Raw genomic sequence first — 18,732 nt, 5'->3', positions numbered from 1 at the left:
CACCCTGACCCGCGCAGGTCGGAGACCAGGGGAGGGCTGCTGGGAGCGGGGCGTGGTAGCGCTGCGAGATGAAACCCCGGGTGTTGGTATGCGGGTATCAAGGGAGCGGCGAGGGCCTGGGCCTCACGCTCCTTGGTCTAGGAAGCTGGAAAGCAAACCACCGCAGCCCCTTTTGGACATGGGGGAGCGGCATGGCACTTCTAGTACCGGCTGTGTACGTCCTGTGGACCTCCCTCTTTGCTTGGCTCCTTGACCACCCTGAGCTTCCGCAAACCTCCTTGCTAACTAATAGGATCTTCCCCTTACCTGGCCGTGCTTAGGCTAAAGCTAGTGGGAAGGGGGCGGTGGTGCAGACTACCTGTGTTACCTTGGTCAGATCACCTAAACACCCTCTACCTTTGGCTGTCAGATCCCTATCTTAATCTCTGCTCTGCCCACCTTCCCGGGTTACCCTTACCTCCCACAGCTCCAGAGAGCAACATTCACAGACAGCACAGTGTGAATGGAGTGGGGCCTAGTGAGCACTCGGAAGCACTCTGTAGACTACAAATACTATAAAACACCTTCTGTTTAAATGGGTCTTGTAGCAGTTATCATGAAATGGGGATCTCCATGGGCAGGAGCCATATCTGACTCACCTCTGGAACCCAGGGCACAGGACTTGACCCAGTGTAAGCATCAGTAAGTGTCATTTGAACTAAGCTACCTACGCAGAGGAAAACAGGCAGACTGGAGCACTGAGAAACAGTATTGTGGCTCCAAGCTGCTGGAATTTCCCCAGCACAAGACCACCTCCAGGAGACACCACGTTCCCTTGCCAGACAAGTGCAAACAGAAAGTTTGCCTCCCCAAACCTGCAGCTTATTATTATTATTTTTTCTCTACTCTACTTCTTGCCATGTAATCCTACTCTCAGCCATTTGGTGTTTACCAGGGATTGTCCTACCTGGCAGCTCTCTTAGCTCTCTCTTCAGAATTCAATCAACTTCCTGTAGATGAACTTTTCAGCAAAAACTGTTCCTGCCCAATTTGCAAGGCCCAGTCAGCTTGTACTCTCAGAGGGTCAGCACTCCAGGCTGATGGAAATCTGCCTGTGATGCCAGCTTGGGTAGTGCCCTTCACATGTGATCTCATCTAAGCCTGGCTTGACAGGTGTGTATTTTATCATCATCCTGTTTCACAGATGTGGAAACTGAGACCAGTGAGGTAAAACAACTGGTCAACGTCACATGGTTAGTAAGTATCAGAGTCTGGATTTGAGCCAGATCTGGCTCCAGAATCTACATGCCTAACCACTAGGTACTGGGGTCTCTACAGCACTGCCCATGCCTCTAGGGTACTGGACAGGTCAAGTCTAACCCTGAAAGAGCTGCTCTGGGCCTGACCCACTCCCAGTCTATCCAAACCATCTGTCGAGCTCAGGCCAGGGCACTGTAAGGGAGAGGAGACTCCACTGGGCTGGCCCTACCTTATTTGGAAGAGTGATATAGAAAATCCAAGGCAGTGAAGAACTTCAGGAAGCAGTGTTACATCTGTCCCTACCTTGACTGCACTGGACATAAAGTCTCTTGCTATTGACCTGTACCTGAGACACCCATGTTGTGGATAGAGATGGAGATAGAATAATTCATTCATTTAACAAACCCTTCTGCGAACCAAATGTGGTCCCTGCACTCATGTAACTTACAATGCAACAGATGAATAATCAGAAGTATAAAATGCTGGCCAGACATGGTGGCTCAGATCTGTAATCCTAGCACTTGGGAAGCTGAGGGCCGATCACCTGAGGTCAGGAGTTCAAGACCAGTCTGGCCAACATGGTGAAACACTGTCTGTACTAAAAACACAAAAATTATCTGGGCATCATGGCACATGCCTATAATCCTAGCTACTCGGGGGACTGAGGCAGGAGAATCACTTGAACCCGGGAGGTAGAGGTTGCAGTGAGCTGGGATCATGCCACTTTACTCCAGCCTGGGCAACAGCTAGACTCCATCAAAAAAAAGAAGAAGAAGAAGAAGGAGAAGGAGAAGGGGAAGGGGAAGGGGAAGGGGAAGGGGAAGGGGAAGGGGAAGAAGTGGTGCACAATGCTTTGGGAGCTGTATTCTTTATTACTCATATTTTTTTCTTTTACAGTTTTATCACCTCACCAATAGCACAACATTCTCCCTTGGTATTAAAACAAGCTTACTGCTATTTCAGGAACACTGTGGGCCAACCAAGTTTAACAAAGATAGCATTGCTCAGCACAGAAGTTGAAGCAACTTAAAAATTAGAAGTTACCAATGCATTCCCAGAAACTTTGCCTCCTTTCCCCTACCCTACTCCCAATCTTTTTAACTCAGGGGGCTCAGATAAGAAAGACTCTTGCTGGGTGGGTCTGAGGGCTGAGAGGTGAGCTTTTCCTTGGATGCAGGGCAACCTGGGAACTGAGAAGGGCTAACTGCCTGGAGGGAAATAAAACCTGGGGACTTCTTGAGCCAGTGGCCAGAGCCACTCACCACCTCACACAAGCCACCCTTGCTGACCATCTTCCTGCAGTGTGAAGAGGAGTGGGTTAAGGATGTCACAACTCACCTTCCTCTGGACTAAGCAGTCACCATGTGATATCCTGCTGGGCTGTGACTATGTCTAGGAGTTATACAACTCAGCTCTTCAAATGAAAGATCTGAAGTTAGGGCAAACTTTAGAGGAATATTTATCTAATCCTTTACCTGGCAAATGAAAGAAAAGAAGAGGCCAGGCGTGGTGGCTCATGCCTGTAATCCCAGCACTTTGGAAAGCTGAGGTGGGTGGATCACCTGAGGTCAGGAGTTCAAGACTAGCATGGCCAACATGGTGAAACTCTGTCTCTACCAAAAATACAAAAATTAGCTGGGCATGGTGGCACACACCTGTAATGCCAGTTACTTGTGAGGCTGAGGCCAGAGAATTCTTGAACCCAGGAGGTGGAGGTTACAGTGAACCGAGATCACACCACTGCACTCCAACCTGGGTGACAGAGCAAGACTCCATCTCAAAAAAACAAAAGAATGAGAAGAGGAAAGAAGGAGGAAGGAAGGAAGGAAGGAAGGAAGAAAGGGAGGGAGGGAGGAAAAGAGGGAGAGAGGGAGTGGAGGAGGGAGGGAGTAAGGGAAGAAAGAAGAAGGAAGAAAGGAAAAGAAAGAAAAGAAAAAGAGGCCAGGTACAGTGGCTCATGCCTGTAATCCCAACACTTTGGGAGGCCAAGGCAGGCAGATCACCTGAGGCTAGGAGTTTGAGACCAGCCTGGCCAATATGGTGAAACCCCATCTCTACTAAAAATACAGAGCTTAGCTGGGCACCATGGTGCGCACCTGTAATCCCAGCTACTCAGGAGGCTGAGGCAGGAGAATCGCTTGAATCCAGGAGGTGGGAGTTGCAGTGAGCCGAGATCACACCACTGCACTCCAGCCTGGGCAACAAGAGCGAAACCCCATCTCAAAAAAAAGAAAAAGAAAAAGAAAAGGAAAGAAATGGAGGCCCAGAGACAGAAGGACACTTCTGATGGTCACAGAGTGAGTGAATAAGTGTGTTCCAGGCATGCAATGTCCCTTTCTCACTCTTAGCATGACGGACAAACTAACTCAATCGCTTTATGCAGCAGGCTCAATAGTCTATATTTCATAGCCACCTCTTCCCCAGGCCACTTTTCCAGGATGCTGCTTGTGGAGGTTGTCTGGGAGATGCAGATGGCCACTTAGCATGAGAGGGAGGAAGGGAAGGAAGGCCCAGATTCATCCCTAAATATAGTTTCATCTCAGACGGAAGCAATGGCCTCCACAGCACTATGCATGCCTCCCCCTGAAAGAACCCAGCTGGTGCTCGAGGGCACCATCGGTTATCCACCTGATGGTGTTCAGAGGACTGTGGGGGTGGCAATTCTGGCTTCTTTTGATTTCCAGCCTAGCAATATGCTTGAAGAAAGGTCAGAGTTGAACTAAGTGGACTCCTGATGAGAGATTTTCTGTAATGAAGCCAGGGTGCCTCTCAAGACATTTGAATGGCAGAGAAGACAGTTGCACCAGGCTCTGGATCTCTTCCTAAATGCCATAGATCTAGAGAAGGGCAAAACAATGAGTGTGGTTCTCACTGGCTTCCTCCCCAAGCTGCTATCAAAGGGCTTTGGTCTTTCAGAAGGAAGAGGAAGACTGGTATCTGGACAGAGTCCAGTGACCTTGTTAAATGATGAGAAAGGGCTGATTGGCCCCAGGAACCTTAGGAGCTGTCTGTGGAGGACTTTCTAAGCCAGGAAGTGGAAACATTTGTATCTCCCACAGACAGACTCAGCAGTGTGTGAGAAGCAATATCCCTGGGGCCTTGTTCTAGCTCATTATCATCTTCATAGACCTCAGAACAAACTGCTTGTTCATGGATAAAACATCTAAAAGTTTTCAAGGCCACTAAAAACTCATCAAGCCTACCACACTTTAAGTGGCTTTTCCAGAGGTGGTTTAGAGAAAAATGGCACCTGTCTGGGACCTGCTGAAGTCAGTAATGCCCTCGGAGGCACCCCATCATGTTGGGGAATGTGTGCACGTTGCCAGCAATGGTGAGAAAGTCAGTTCTGGAGAGCAGAGAGCTGTGACTGCAGGCAGGAGGTGACATCCCAGCCAGATATAGCAACCAGAGCAAACAGAGACAGAGCGGATGTGCAGAAAAGAGGGGAAGAAACATAGGGTCATGTAAGTAGTCTAGCCTTAGCCCCAGATAGACTGGGGATTCACAGACAATTGTGAAATCCAGGGGCATAATATAATTCTGACCTCTAGAGATCAAACGATGCCACAAAACCCAAAGCACCCTCATGGCAGGCTGGGCCATACCTGCAGCCTGGGAAGATTCCTGTCCACATAAACCCAAGCCCATTCCAGAACTGCTGTAACTGATGGAGCTTGGGAGACAGCTTTCAACTGGTACTTCCAAACCCTCTCCAGAACAGCTGGCTAGAGGCAAGGACAGGAATATTCTTCTCTGTTCTAGTCCAAGGAGGGAACTCAGTCAAGTTTATCTGTCTATCCACCCATCATGTGTCCACCCCAGAAATATGTACAGTACAGTTAGGCTGCAGGTATCATAGCCAAGTCATTAATAGCACAGACTCTGAAGTCAAGATGACTGGGTTTGAATCCCAGTTCTGCCACTTATTAACTGTGTGACCTTGAGCAAGGGACTTAACCTCCCTGCACAGCAGGCAGTAGGGGAATAGTAATGGGGAGATGCATGCTGGAACAGTGCCAGGCACATAGTAAATGATATGTAAGGGTTTGAGTAAATAAACTTGGTGATGATACCACTAAGGGTATAGAGAACTAGAATCTATAGGAGGCATCAATTCTGTAAGCAAATTCTGGTCAGGGACTTGCCTAGTCCCCAGCCGCAGACTTGTGTATGTGTTATAAAGGCAGGTACTATTTTCATTCACTCCTTAGAGATGAGAAAATGGGATCTTGGAGGAGTGAAACCCCTGGCCCAGAGTCTCCTAGGGGCCAGCATCTGGCAAAATGAATCGAACTGGTGGACTTCCAAGCCAGTGCTCTTTACACTTCCCAATACTGCCTCCCCAGATCTGTCTGGGATACTGGGGGACAGTGAGGAGGCTGAGGGGAGTGGGAAGACTTCACAGAGATGGCATTCCTTCCACTGAGCCGTGAGAGACGAGTGGCAGGCAGATGGGAAGGAGTGTGGTGAGTGCTGAGGACAGGCAGCAACTGAAACACGGAATCAGAGATGAGGGGCAGAGCAAGGAACTGCAAGAGATTCCTTCCTTCATTCATTGAGCAGATGCTGATTGAGTGCCTGCTGTGTTCTACGCACTATTCTTGGTGGAGGGGATGCAGCAGGGAATAAAACATGAAAGTAATCCAAGATGAAGCTAGAGAGGTGGCAAGAACCACACAGGGCACTGTGGAAGCTAGTTGTTGTATGCGGAGGAGGGAATTAATTGGCCAGTTCCTCCATTCCTGCTTGTTTTGGTAACATCCCTGCCCTCCTGGCTACAGAAATGGACACAGTTCCCAGGCCTGGTCAACCATCAAGCCCCAGTGGTGATCAGTCCAACAGCCAAGCACCTGGTCCAAGCAGAATTCTTTAAGACCAATGTATGGATACAGAGTGAGAGAGGCCCTCTTTCCATGAAAGTTAGGGCTACCAACAATTGTGTGCCATGTGCAATGGAGGAAACCTGACCACAAGAAGAGAATGAGAGAAAGAGACTCCTGTAACTGAAGACCGCAGGGGTGAAAGCTCCAGCCACCTTTCTCTGAGGTTGTCTCAGCTCTGCCCTCCTCTCTGTTGGCTTCTTTCCAGACTGGCTTTCCTCATGGTAGCAAGTGCCATTGCTCTCATTGCTGAACGCTTCCTTATCCACAAGAATATTTCTGGCCCAGCATTCCAAGCATGGTCCTGAGCTTCATCGGATTGGAGTGGGTCACATGCCCAGTTGAACTGGTGCCATAGCCAGAGGAATGGAATGTGCTGATTGTCCATGCAAGCCAAGGTCCCCTCCTAGAGCTGGGGTGGGCTCAGCTTCCCTGAGACACCTGGGGTGCATGGGAGAAGGGGAACATCTGAGTGAACGCTGAGAGCATTCACTCAGGAAGGAAGGAAGGACACATGGATATATGTCAGGTAGATCTGGCACAGGCAGTTGGTTTGCATATATGCCACTGACTTTCTAATGCAAACATCTCGGACTCTGCCTGAGGGCTCTCCCCTAGCTTCAGCAGCGAGCTCAGCCAATGCACCGGGCAGACCAGAAATACAGGTGATTTAACGCCACAGGGAGCAACCTTCAACACAGTGTGGGCAAGGGTTTGTGGATGTATACCCCTAGTTTCTCACCCCTCAGTGTGAGAAATCTTAAAGGTGGGTTCTCTATCTCTACCTCTGTCTCAGAGAGCCCCAGCAGGACTGGGCCCCACGTGTCATAGCAGTAACCTGTACTGGCTTCCTCCCTGTCACTTCTCCATCACACTTCCCCGGTCCCTTACTGGTGCTTCCTGTGGTTACTTCCCAATAAACTGCTGACGTTCAGACTCTTACCCCAGGGTCGGCTTTTGCAGGAACCCACCTGAAGATAGGAGCAACTCATCTGCGCCCCTGACTTTAAAACTCTTCAGGAGGCTGCTCTGTGTGGTGTGCAACATTGTAACCTCAGTGCACACTGCTTAAACAGCACCAGTGGGTGCCACTGCATCCAGCTAATTTTTGTATTTTTAGTAGAGACAGGGTTTCACTATGTTGGCCAGGCTGGTCTCAAACTCCCGACCTCAGGTGATCCGCCCACCTCAGCCTCCCAAAGGGCTGGGAGGTGTCAGGAAATGTTTGTTGAAAGAATAAAAGGAAACTATTTAAAACAAACAAAAAATAGACTAGACAAGTGCTTATACCACCCAGCCACTACTTCTCTAATGAGCCTGAGCCCTAGTTATAGACCTGGGCCCATATGAAATTTCAGAAGAATTTCTACTTTTTACCTCTGGAAAAGTTACATCATCCTGACCTCCTCCCCTAATATCCCCTCCCTACCCCTACTTTCACACATCAGCCCTCACAGTAAGCTTCTAAGTGCAGTACATTTTGTAGTGGATTAATACTTTTAAATGAAAATTAAGTTCCTACCTAACTACTTTTCTCTTAAAAGCTTTCTCCTAGGAACAACTCAGATGCCAAGAGACAACCTAGGGCAGCCCTGGCTCTGATTGGTTCAGAGGGGTGTTCTCCTCCTTTTCAGGTGAGCGAGGTGCACAGGGCCATTCCAAGCATTACTGTGATGGAGCCAAGTCCCCAGATAGAAAAGCCCAAACCAGCTTCACTGGTCAAACTCCCGTGAAAAGAGTTCAGCCTCCAGCAACCTGGATTCCAACCTATGTGCTCCCTAATGGTGTGACATGGAGCAAGCCAGTAGATGGAGATAATAACGCTGTCTTTGGAAGATCAGAGCACAGATCAAATAAGATGGCATATGTAAAGACTCTCAATTAATGTTACTTGCCTTCCCTCCTATTTATAAGTGTAGTGGCTTTGTATTATAGCAACTTGCTAAGCTAGACCTGTTTCCCAGAATTTCCTTTCCTAGATGGTTCTGAATTAGGTCTGGCCATAAGGGATATTTGCATGAAATTAGGAAGGATGTTTTTTTCTGGGTTTTTGTTTTTGTTTTTGTTTTTTTTTGAGACTCCATCTCACTCCGGTGCCCAGGCTGGAGTGCAGTAGCACAATCTCAGCTCACTGCAACCTCTGCCTCCCAGGTTCAAGTGATACTCCTGCCTCAACCTTCTGAGTAGCTGGGATTACAGGCATGCGCCACTGCACCCAGTTAATTTTTGTATTTTTAGTAGAGACAGGGTTTCACCATGTCGGCTAGGCTGGTCTCAAACTCCTGACCTCAGGTGATCCACCCGCCTCAGCCTCCCAAAGGGCTGGAATTACAGGCATGAGCCACTGCGCCCAGCCATAGGAAGCAATCTTTGTGCCAGGTCAGCACAGGTCACCAGGCAACACTGACGCTCACGTATTGCTGGCATGGGGCAGTTGCCAGGCTTCCAGCTCCTGCAGTTCACGCAGATTCTCCTCCTTCAGCTTTGCTGAATCTAGGGCCAGGTGCGGGTTCACTTATTTGGTGAAATGTGCAACCTTCTTCTAAGGGTCACCACATTGTCCAAGTCAGAGGTGATGAGAAATAGACAGGAATTCCACCTTCTCCTCAAGGGATCCATTTGTCCAAGTTTCAGCTGGCTCTTGATTTTCCCCTCTTCATATTGGGTTTTCTTCTCACCTGATGACCCTGTGGATCTACAGCAATCCAAGTCCACAAGTAAACACTGAGGCAACAGCTTTCTGCAATCTCTTTGTCAGCTCCCACAATTATGTGAACTCTAAGTCCTATAGTAATTCCCTCTTCTACATACTAATGATCTTGCTTCCCTGATCAAACCTTAACTGATACAATAGGTAAATAGAAACTGCCATTTTTCAAGAGCCTACAGTGGGCCCATATATTACCTTATGTATCTTCACAACATCCATATAGGAGGCTGAGATTTTTAACCCCATTCTACACTTGGGGAAACCAAAGACCAGGGTGGTTAAGTCATAGGAACAGGCAGAACTAGGATTCAAACCCTGGTCTGTCCATCTCCTGAGCCTCAGCTCTTGTCACTTCGTCACTCTGAAACACATCACAAGTACATATCTCATTAGCAGTAAAACTGCTGCAAATGTGATACATACTTATTAGAAATAGGAAAAACTTTTAGATATATCCAAAGACATTACCAAAGGAGTGGCAAAAAAAAAAAAAAAAAAAAAAAAGGAGGCTATCTCCCCCACAAAAGATAGTAAAACACTGATGAAAGGAAATGAATTGTAGACTTGCTGGTCATCAGGTAAGTGGCAGATTGGGCAAACTGGTTTAGGCAATATCTCAAGTGCAGGGGTCTGATCCTTCTGTGTAAGGCAAGGCTGAAAAGAAATTTGACTTCTGGCAGAAATGCAATAGTTGTTTCTCTGCACAGTTTACCACTCAGCATTCTTCCCGCTGGCCAACCATCTCTGACAGTCCAACTGGGAGAAAATCAAAGAAGCCATTGAGTGAAGGCTGCGCTGGGTCTGTGCCCGAGAGTCACAGGATCCCAGAACAAAGTGGGAAGGCACGAGCCACAGCGGCCTTCTAAGAATGCCTGAGCGGCCAGCCCTCGAGGTTTTCTATTTCCCTAAGGACCAAGGGAAGCATCTTAGAACAAGGCTATAGCTGCTCTGTTGACCGCAAAGAGCAAAGCAAATTTATGTTGCATGGCTCACTCCGGGCAGAAGAGGGGGAACTGGAAGAGGGGCAGAGGGAGGACCAGGAAGGAGATGGCATGAAACATCACCCTATGGATCCAACCTGTCTGTCCATTCCTCCCCTATCCCTCCTGAGCTCGGCTTCAGGCTTAGTGCTCCCCTTGTAAAAGGCCCGCCCTGTTCCTTTCCACCCAGTGAGAAGACTGTGGTCACCACCTTGGAAAGTCTTCCTTATTGCCCCAGTTCATGCTCCTTCCACATTCTGCAAACAGACTCACCCATGTCCCTGTGAAGTTTCACATCCTCGCTAGTGGTAGCTTACATGCCTATGACATCTCCTTCAGAGAAGCGCCCTATCTCTAACATCTTCTCCTCCTTGTATTAAACATAGGCTTTGTCTTTTTTATAATCAAAGCTGTGCCCAATTAAAAAGGTCAATCTAAAGGAATAAGGTAAAAATAAAAAAAGACATTCTCATTATCCAGGGATTGGGGCCATTACACCTTGGAGAATATGGATCAATTCACATTATCAACATATGCACTTATGAAATCTTGTAGTTGTAGAGGCCAGTTGAGAGGGCTAAGGGTTTGGGTGTTGTAGTTAAACCAGCTTGGGGTGAAATCTCAAATCTAGCTGTATGACCTTGGATAAATGAGTCTCTGATCCTCAGCTTCCTCTTTCATCGAATGGGGTAGTGAAGTTGTTACAAAGTTGTCATAAAGTTGGCCAGGTGCAGTGGCCCACGCCTGGAATTTCAGCACTTTGGGAGGCTAAGGTGGGCAGATTATTTGAGGCCAGGAGTTCAAGACCAGCCTGGCCAACATGGTGAAATCGTCTCTACTAAAAACACAAAAATTAGCCAGGTGTGGTGGCACACACCTGTAATTCCAGCTACTCGGGAGGCTGAGGCAAGAGAATCTCTTGAACCTGAGAGGCAGAGGTTGCAGTGAGCAGAGATTATGCCACTGAACTCCAGCCTGGGTAACAGAGCAAGACCCTGTCTCAAAATACAAAAAAATAAAATTCAAAGTAAATTCACAGTGTTGTACAACCACCACTATCTGGTTCCAGAACATTTTTCTTTCTTATATGGGAGCTGCTTCACACATAATTTCAGAACATTTTTATCACCCCAAAAGGAAACCCACACCCATTAAAGTCACTCCACTCCCCCTTCCTCATAGTCCCCAGCAACTGCTAATCTGCTTTCTGTCTCTATGGAAAAATCACTATCTTTTATCTTCAGACTTTCTCTCTCCTTTAGTTTTTCCTGCAGCATTAATTGTAGTCAAACTTCTCTCATCAAACCAAACTAGAAAAAAGGAAACAAATCACAAAAAGAATGAAAAAAGATTTGACACATCTACTTGAGCCACTGCCCTGTCTCTTACCATCAAACTTCTTTAAGAGTGATCTATCCATACTTTTTCACTCTGCGTCCTCCAGTTTCACTCACCCTAAACCCTGTAAGTTGGCTCTTGTTAGGATGACAGAGCCCTCCTAGTGGTCAAATCCCTGTTAGAGAGCCAAATATACTTTTGGCTTTTAACTTCCTTAATTTCTTTGCATCATAGGACATAGCTGACCACCCCTCCTTGAAACTCTCTCTTCCTTTTCTCTTTTTTTTTTTTTTTTTTTTAGAGACAAGGTCTTACTCTGTCACCCAGGCTGGTGTGCAGTGGCGCAATATCAGTTTACTGCAACCTCTGCCTCCCCAGCTCAGGAGATCCTCCTACCTCAGCCTCCCAGGCAGCTGGGACTACAGGCATGCACCACCACACCTGTCTATTTTTTTTTATTATTATTATTTGTAGAAATGTGGTTTTGCCATGTTGCCCAGGCTGGTCTCGAACTCCAGAGTTCAAGTGATCCTCCTGCCTTGTCATTCCCAAGTGTTGGTATTACAGGAGTGAGCCACTGTGCCCAGCCATCTTCCTTTGTTTCCCAAACACCACCGCTCCACCTCAATTTTCTATGCCATAAGAGCTTCTCTTCCTGCTCTTCTCCCTCGATGTCTCTCCCTGGGTGACCACATTCCTCACCCCTGTCTCAGCTATCATATGGGCACTGGAATTCCAGCTGTCTCCCAAATTCCAGATTCATGTTCATCTGCCCTTGGATGTTGCTTCCTGGATGCCTTCAACACATCTCAAAGCCAACTTGTCCAAAGTGAATTGTTCAAAACCCTCTTAATGATCTACATTCCAAATCTCACTGATAGTATCACCACCCACCCCATTTCCCGAACTAGAATTCTTAGTGCTTCTTCTGTGGTTCTGTGGTTTCTCTCTTTGCCTAAATCTTCTTTTCCAATTGGTTAACAAATCCTTTAAATTATAGTTCAGACACATCTCTTGAATCCTCTCCCTCCTATTCATCCCTATTGTTGCTGTCTTAGTTTAGGTTCCCAATATCTCTTCTCTGAACAACTATAATTACCTTTTTAAAAGAGACTGAGTTGCATTCTGTCACCCAGGCTGGAGTGCAGGGGTGCGATCATAGCTCAATGCAGCTTCGAACTCCTGAGGTTCAAGTGATCCTCACGCCTCAACCTCCTGAGTAGCTAGGACTACAGGCATGAACCACCACATCCAGCTAATTTTTTTCTCTCTCTCTTTTTTTAATACATAGGGTCTCAAACTCCTGGGCTCAAGTCACACTCAGATTGCTCCTTCCTACTGTGCTATCCCTAGCCTTTTCAAGCAAACCTCCATTTTAGTATTTGTCACACAGTATGATCACTTACCTGTTTCCTATCCTCTCCCCTTGGCCTGCAAAGCACTGGGATTACAGGTGTGAGCCACTGTACGCAGCCTATACACCTTTTAAAAAAATTCATGACCAGGTGCAATGGCTCATACCTGTAATCCCAGCACTTTGGGGCTTAGGCAGGAGGATGGCTTCAGCCCAGGAGTTCAAGATCAGCCTGGCCAACATAGCAAAACGCCATCTCTATTAAAAATACAAAAAAAAAAAAATTAGCTGGGCATGGTGGTGCATGCCTGTAGTCCCAGCTACTCCTCAGGCTGAGGCACAAGAATCACTTGAACCTGCGAGGCAGAAGTTACGGTGAGCTGAGATCTTGCCACTGCACTCCAGCCTGGGTGACAGAATGAGACTGTGTCTTGACAAAAAAAAAAAAAAAAAGTTACATATGTTTTTTCCATAACTGACAGAGTGGCATTTTAAAATACGAAAGTCATCTTATCATTCTCCTATTTAAATGCCTCTACTCCTAGAAAATACAGCAACTCTCCTCTGTATAGCCCTGACTACCTCCTCACCCTCATCTCCCTACAGGATCTGTTACAAATCCTCCATTCTCTACCACAGGCTTCTAGGTGAGGCTGCCTCCAATTTCTGGCCCCAGAGGCGGGACACATGACTAGATTAAACCACCAGCAGTCTCCACCTCTGTGGCCCCAGTCATTGGCCCAAGCCCAAACCAGAGCCAATGAAATGCAATGCTGGGTTTTTGAGATATAAGAACCTCAGACCTCTTCTTTGCACAGGATGTGAAGGAAGCAGGAACAGAGATTGGAACTGCTGCATCTTGCAACCAAGGGGAGACTTAGAATGCAGCCATCACTGGGAAAAAAGGAAAACATTATCCTGGTAACATCTTTTGAGACCTGGATCAAACCCTTTCCGGAACTATATAGCCTTTGGCCATCTTTTAAAAATTTAATGTAAGCCAATACACAGCTCCCCTGCTTTATGGTAGATACATCGGTGCATGGTAGATGCCTGACAGTGATAACTTAAGCCTACCCTGAGAATGACCCTGTGAAACAGACGCATCTGAATGTGTGTTTAGAGTTCTGAGCTAAGGAATCCCAGAGTGGCCAACCCAGAGATTCATTCCTTATCTATGATGAACATCTGAGGCCCCCAGCCCGGCTACAATTCCATTCACGGGATCCAGGCCCATTTGAGGGGTTAAATGAAGTTTGTCAAGTGGAGGTTGTTAGGGGGAGGGTGTTAAGTGAAAATGCTATGTAAACGGCATGGTTTTGCTGAGGCTGGTGCTATCTCTCTGGGAGTCGATAGGGGTTTGACACAACACCTCCTTACCCACTTCATTTTCTATTCTTAAGACAGTTTGAGCTGGGCTTTGTGTTGTTACCAACCAAACTCCCTACTCATTACCCTTGAAGCCAGTGTTTCCCAAATTTTGCCGAACATTAGAATCACCTGGAGAGCTTTTAAATCCCTCCGCCATGTCAACTAAGTCATAATACCTTGGGGTGGGAGGCAGGAATTGGTAGTGTTGAAAGATCTCAGGTGATTCCAATGCATGGTGAAATTCAGGAACCATCACTATGAGCAAAGTGAGCTGCTTCCTCTGGGCTTCCCTCGCCCCCTGCCCACTGATTTACCAGAGCTCTTCTTACACTATATTGCAGGCCTGCCTCCCCTTTTGGACTCCGAGCATCTCAATGGCAGACTCATGTCTCTCTTGTCTTGCACATGGTAGACCTCCAATAAGTGTTAAACAATGAAGAAATGAATGAATCAATAAATGAGACAGGTCTTGTTCTTGTGTATTTTTTCATTCAAGTACCTTGTAATGGGCATAAGGTGGGGAAAAAGCTCTAAGAGCATACCTTTGCCCAAATCCTGGTGATCCAGGGCAAATACTCTACTGTTCAGTGCCTCCTTGTCCTCGTCCATAAAATGTAAATAATAGCACTTACATCACAGTGATGTTGTCAGGCTTCCATAAGTCAATACATGTAAAATTCTTAGAACATTGTTTGCTATGTAGCAAGCAATGAGATGGTAGAGACTGAGTATAGCTGGCTCCTTGCAGAATCGCTTATGACTGGAAAGGGACACAGTGTGGGAAGAAGCAGAATAAAGAGTAGTTTGGAGTATTTTCATTTGTAGGCTGCAAGCCTTGAGCATGTTTAGAAGCTAAAAGGAAGAGCCAGGTGAAAGGGGGAAACAGGTGTGGAGAGAAGCAGATTCAATACCCAAAAGAGCCAGACCTGCAGTAGGTGGGGAGATGGGTCGGGAGCAGAGGGTACAGGATGAACCAAGGACCAGAGGGGTGTGGAAGCCTCAAGACAACAGGAATCACAGAGAAGACGGATGCACAATATTCACACCTGTGTGTGCTCTGGGAGTTGTTTTGCTTCTCACGCAGTTTTTTAAGTTAGGTGAATTTCATTAAGGTGGCTATGAGTTTACTGCACTGGGGTGGAGAACAAATTACTGCTTGGTGGCAGAACAAAAGACTTGTGAAGTTCTGCTGGACTTGTCCTGCCCACAATGCCGATAGCACACAACCAGGTGCTTTCAGAGCCCCTCAATAGAGCCTGTTATTTGGACCTAGGACAGGTGAAGGGCTTACTGTTTCGTATTATTCATCACAGAGCATTTCGATCTATTTTAAAGGAACTCTTCCTGCCTGAGGAGAGAGGAAAGCACTTCTCTATGAAGAACACAACTTTATAACAAGATTCGTTGTCATAGAGCTTTACCTGCAGAGTGTTTGTTATTCAAAGCTTATGTGCTTATAAGTTTGTCAGCAGAATGGTTAGAGGCCTCTTTACTATTTTAGATAGTAAGTTTCCAGCCAAGGATGTCCTTGAACACTCCTCCACCCGTCCCTGCTCTGTCTCCTTATCTGTAAAAGAAGGGCATGGGCCTGCCTGCTTCCTTCCTCCCTCCCTTCCATCAACATGTATTTGTTTGTGCTCCTATCATAAGCAGGGAACAATGTAGGTGCTCTGGAGAGACCAAACAAAAAATAAAAAAAATAGAAACCTGATTCAGCGCTTGTCCCTCCCTCAGAGAATCTGCAGTTTTGCAGGGAAATTATAAGCAAAGTCACTCCGTTGTAGCTGAGTTTTTTTCTTTTCTCTTTTTTTTTTTTTTTTTTAAGTTTCGCTCTTTTGCCCAGGCTAGAGTGTAGTGGCATGATCTCAGCTCACTGCAACCTCCACCTACTGAGTTCAAGCGATTCTCCTGCCTCACCCTCCTGAGTTGCTGGGACTACAGGTGTCCGCCACCATGCCTGGCTAATTTTTTTTCTTTTTTCTTAAGTAGAGACGTGGTTTCACCATGTTGGCCAGGCTAGTCCTGAACTCCAACCTTGTGATCCGTCCGCCTCGGCCTCCCAAAATGCTGTGATCACAGGTGTGAGCCACCGCGCCCAGCTGTAGCTGAGTTTTTCATCACTTCTCATTTAAATCCACTTTCAGTGGATTCCTAGTCCATCGCTCTGACTTCACTCATTTTTCTGCCCACTACCTGCCAGAAGGATCTTTCTGAAGCACTTGTCCCTTGTGAATGCTGCCCTCCAGCCCACAATATGACAGTTCCTTTGTTTTCTTTACTCACGTGCTGCTCTCCTCATCCTTCAAGCCCAATGCCATGCTTTCTCGGTACTCACACTCTCAGCAGAATGGATTGCTCCTTCCTCCTGCGCTGTCCCTAGCCTTTGCAAGCACATCCCCGTTTGAGCATTGGTCCCAGTATGATCATTTACCTGCCTCCTAGACTGGGGAGGACTGGGCCTTCATTAGTCTTGGTACCTCAGTGCATGACCCTTAGTGAGTGATGAATTAATGATTGTGAAGTCATTGAGTGTCATATGTGAGAAATAGACAAAGACACCCCTCCTTTTCCCCTCCCAAGCCATAATCAGGCTATTGGGGGAATCCTGCAGACCAGGGACATGGAGGATTTTTTTTTCCTTAATATTTCATTTTCTTTTTCATTTTCTTTTCTTCTTTCTTTTTTTTTTTTTTTTGGCAATGAGGTCTCACTATGTTGCCCAGGCTAGTCTTGAACTCCTGACCTCAAGTGATTCCCTCTACCTCAGCCTTGGAAAATGCTAGGATTACAGGCGTGAGCCACCATGCCTGGCCATGCTAATATTTCAAACAAAAGGAAACAAAGTATGACATCGCCAACGCTCATGTGCCCACCATCCAGCTTTCATGAATCTTCTCCGTTTGCCATATCTGCTTCAAATATTTTCTTCCTTTCAAGACATAAACATAGTTAATGCATACTCTGTGTCCCACAGGGATCCATTCCCTTTCTCTGGAATTTGGTGTTCATCATTCTAAGACATGTTTTTATGCACTCACTACAAAGGCATGTTTCTAAACAATGTTTTATACTTTTAAAAATGTTTTTAAACACCTTACCTTCATGAAGACTCCTGTGCGTGACATTACAATTTGTTTTTCCTGTCAATGTTACCCAGATACAGGTGAGCTGCTTTCTGTTCCCTATCTTCTGCTCTGTTGCCTGTTTGTCTATTTGTGAGATGATTCTTTAACATCAGTGCCTTTATAATGTATTTTAATAGCTGGCAGGTCAAGTCCCTCCTCCTTGTTCAAAGACATGTAAGCTATTCTCTGACCTCTCTCTTCCATATGAATTTTAGAATTAGCTTGTAAAGGTTTGTGAAATTCCTTATTGAAGTAGGCATTTCATTCAATGCATATATTACTTTGAGAGGAATCCCCATCTTTATGGTACCAAGTCTTCCCCTCCATGCACCTGGTAAGGCTCTCCAGCTATCGAGACCTTTTGTGTGGGATGTGGCAGTGCACCCCAGGGCATCATTCCCAAGGCATCCCCAGCAGCAGAACAAAGAGCCTCTGAGAGACTTCTCACTGCGTGTGAGCAGAGACTAGCCAGCACTCCCCATCTCCCCATCTCCCCATCTCCCCAGCTACTGTGGAGCCTAGCCAGCAGGAACCAACTGCCAAGGTGAGGCCAACCCAGAGATGGCAAATAAGCTGAACGCACGACTTCTATTGCCTCCAAATTCCACTTGCGGCAGATACTGCTAATCCACCCTAGTGCTCTCTTCCTCCAGACCCAAAGGCCTCAGCCTCCTTTCTCACATGGCACTTCAGGCAGCCCCCTGAATGAGTCAGGCACACCAAGTGAAACCTCTGTGAACCCAGCCTAAATCTCACCAAGCAGACAGGCATTTTCTGGGACCCTATGACAACCCATTACTGGTGGCTCTGAGGGGACTTCATGGGCCTGCACGGGGCTCTGAGCCCACCCTGTTCCACAGGCACACGTGCAGGCCCATCAGACGCATACTCCCCTCACCATTTTAAAGATTGCTCCCCCAGGGAGAAACAACTGATTTCAGGCAAACCAACAAGCTGAAAAGACTGAATGGAGCAATATTTTGCTGGGGGAACTGGTGTTGACTTTTCCTTCCGGCCACTAGGCTACTCTGTGTTTTTCAATGTGCAGAAGGCCTTCACAGCTGGTGCCTGAATGCCTGGTGGTAGATGCTATTTATGTCTCCTTCCTCCTCTTTTGGAAACAAATAATTACCATGTATTACAACAAAGATCACAACAGAGGTCTGTTTAGGGATCTCTGCCTTGCTCCCTTCTGTACCTTTTGTCCCAGCACCCAGTAGACACTTACCACATCCTGATGCAGATTAGAGCTCAGCAATGTTTGATGAGTGTCATGTGTCAAGCCTTAGGTTAAAGGATACTTTGTCCTACTTTGCACCACAGTGGTGGGTAAAATCTCCGTTTTGCAGGTGAGAAACAAAGGCTCAGGGAGCTAAAGTGACTCCTCCAATCAGGGCTATGTAGCTAGTCAATGACAGGATTGTGAACCAAGATCTACCCACCTGTGACGGTGGAATCTAAGTTCAGTGCCACATGCTCATTGCTGCCTGCTCTGGAAGGGAGAAGAGAAGGGAGGAAGGGAAGGAAAGGAAGAGGAGACACAGGGGCAGGGAGAGACCATGGAAGGAAGAGAGGGAAAGGAGGAAGTTGAGAAAGAGGGGGAAGGGAGAGAAGAGGGCGTGAGGGAAGCTGGTGGTGGTGGAGGCTCCAAACCTGCCCTCCTCTTCCCTCTCCCAGAGTCTGTGTTCTGGGGGAGGTCCTATGAGTCTGGAAGCCCATTCCAGACTGATCTTGT

The 18,732-nt window shown here is 46.9% G+C and overlaps 1 protein-coding gene across 1 annotated transcript in view; it reads right to left on the bottom strand.

Annotated features, from left to right (window-relative positions):
- The window catches only part of MICAL2 (microtubule associated monooxygenase, calponin and LIM domain containing 2), a 186,283-nt gene extending 169,925 nt beyond the window's left edge, over positions 1–16,358 (bottom strand). The window contains exons 1-2 of the mRNA XM_011971494.1: positions 16,304–16,358; positions 639–706 (exon numbers count right to left, since the gene is read on the bottom strand). The gene's annotated coding sequence lies outside the window, so the exon portion shown is untranslated. The remainder of the gene's footprint in view (positions 1–638; positions 707–16,303) is intronic.
- Between the last annotated feature and the right edge of the window lie 2,374 nt (positions 16,359–18,732).

Source organism: Mandrillus leucophaeus, unplaced genomic scaffold (assembly GCF_000951045.1).
Source record: "Mandrillus leucophaeus isolate KB7577 unplaced genomic scaffold, Mleu.le_1.0 Scaffold1228, whole genome shotgun sequence".
In the NCBI taxonomy this organism is placed as follows: Eukaryota; Metazoa; Chordata; class Mammalia; order Primates; family Cercopithecidae; genus Mandrillus; species Mandrillus leucophaeus.
Note: the sequence above shows the minus strand (reverse complement) of the source record. Positions and strands in the feature narration are given on the sequence as shown.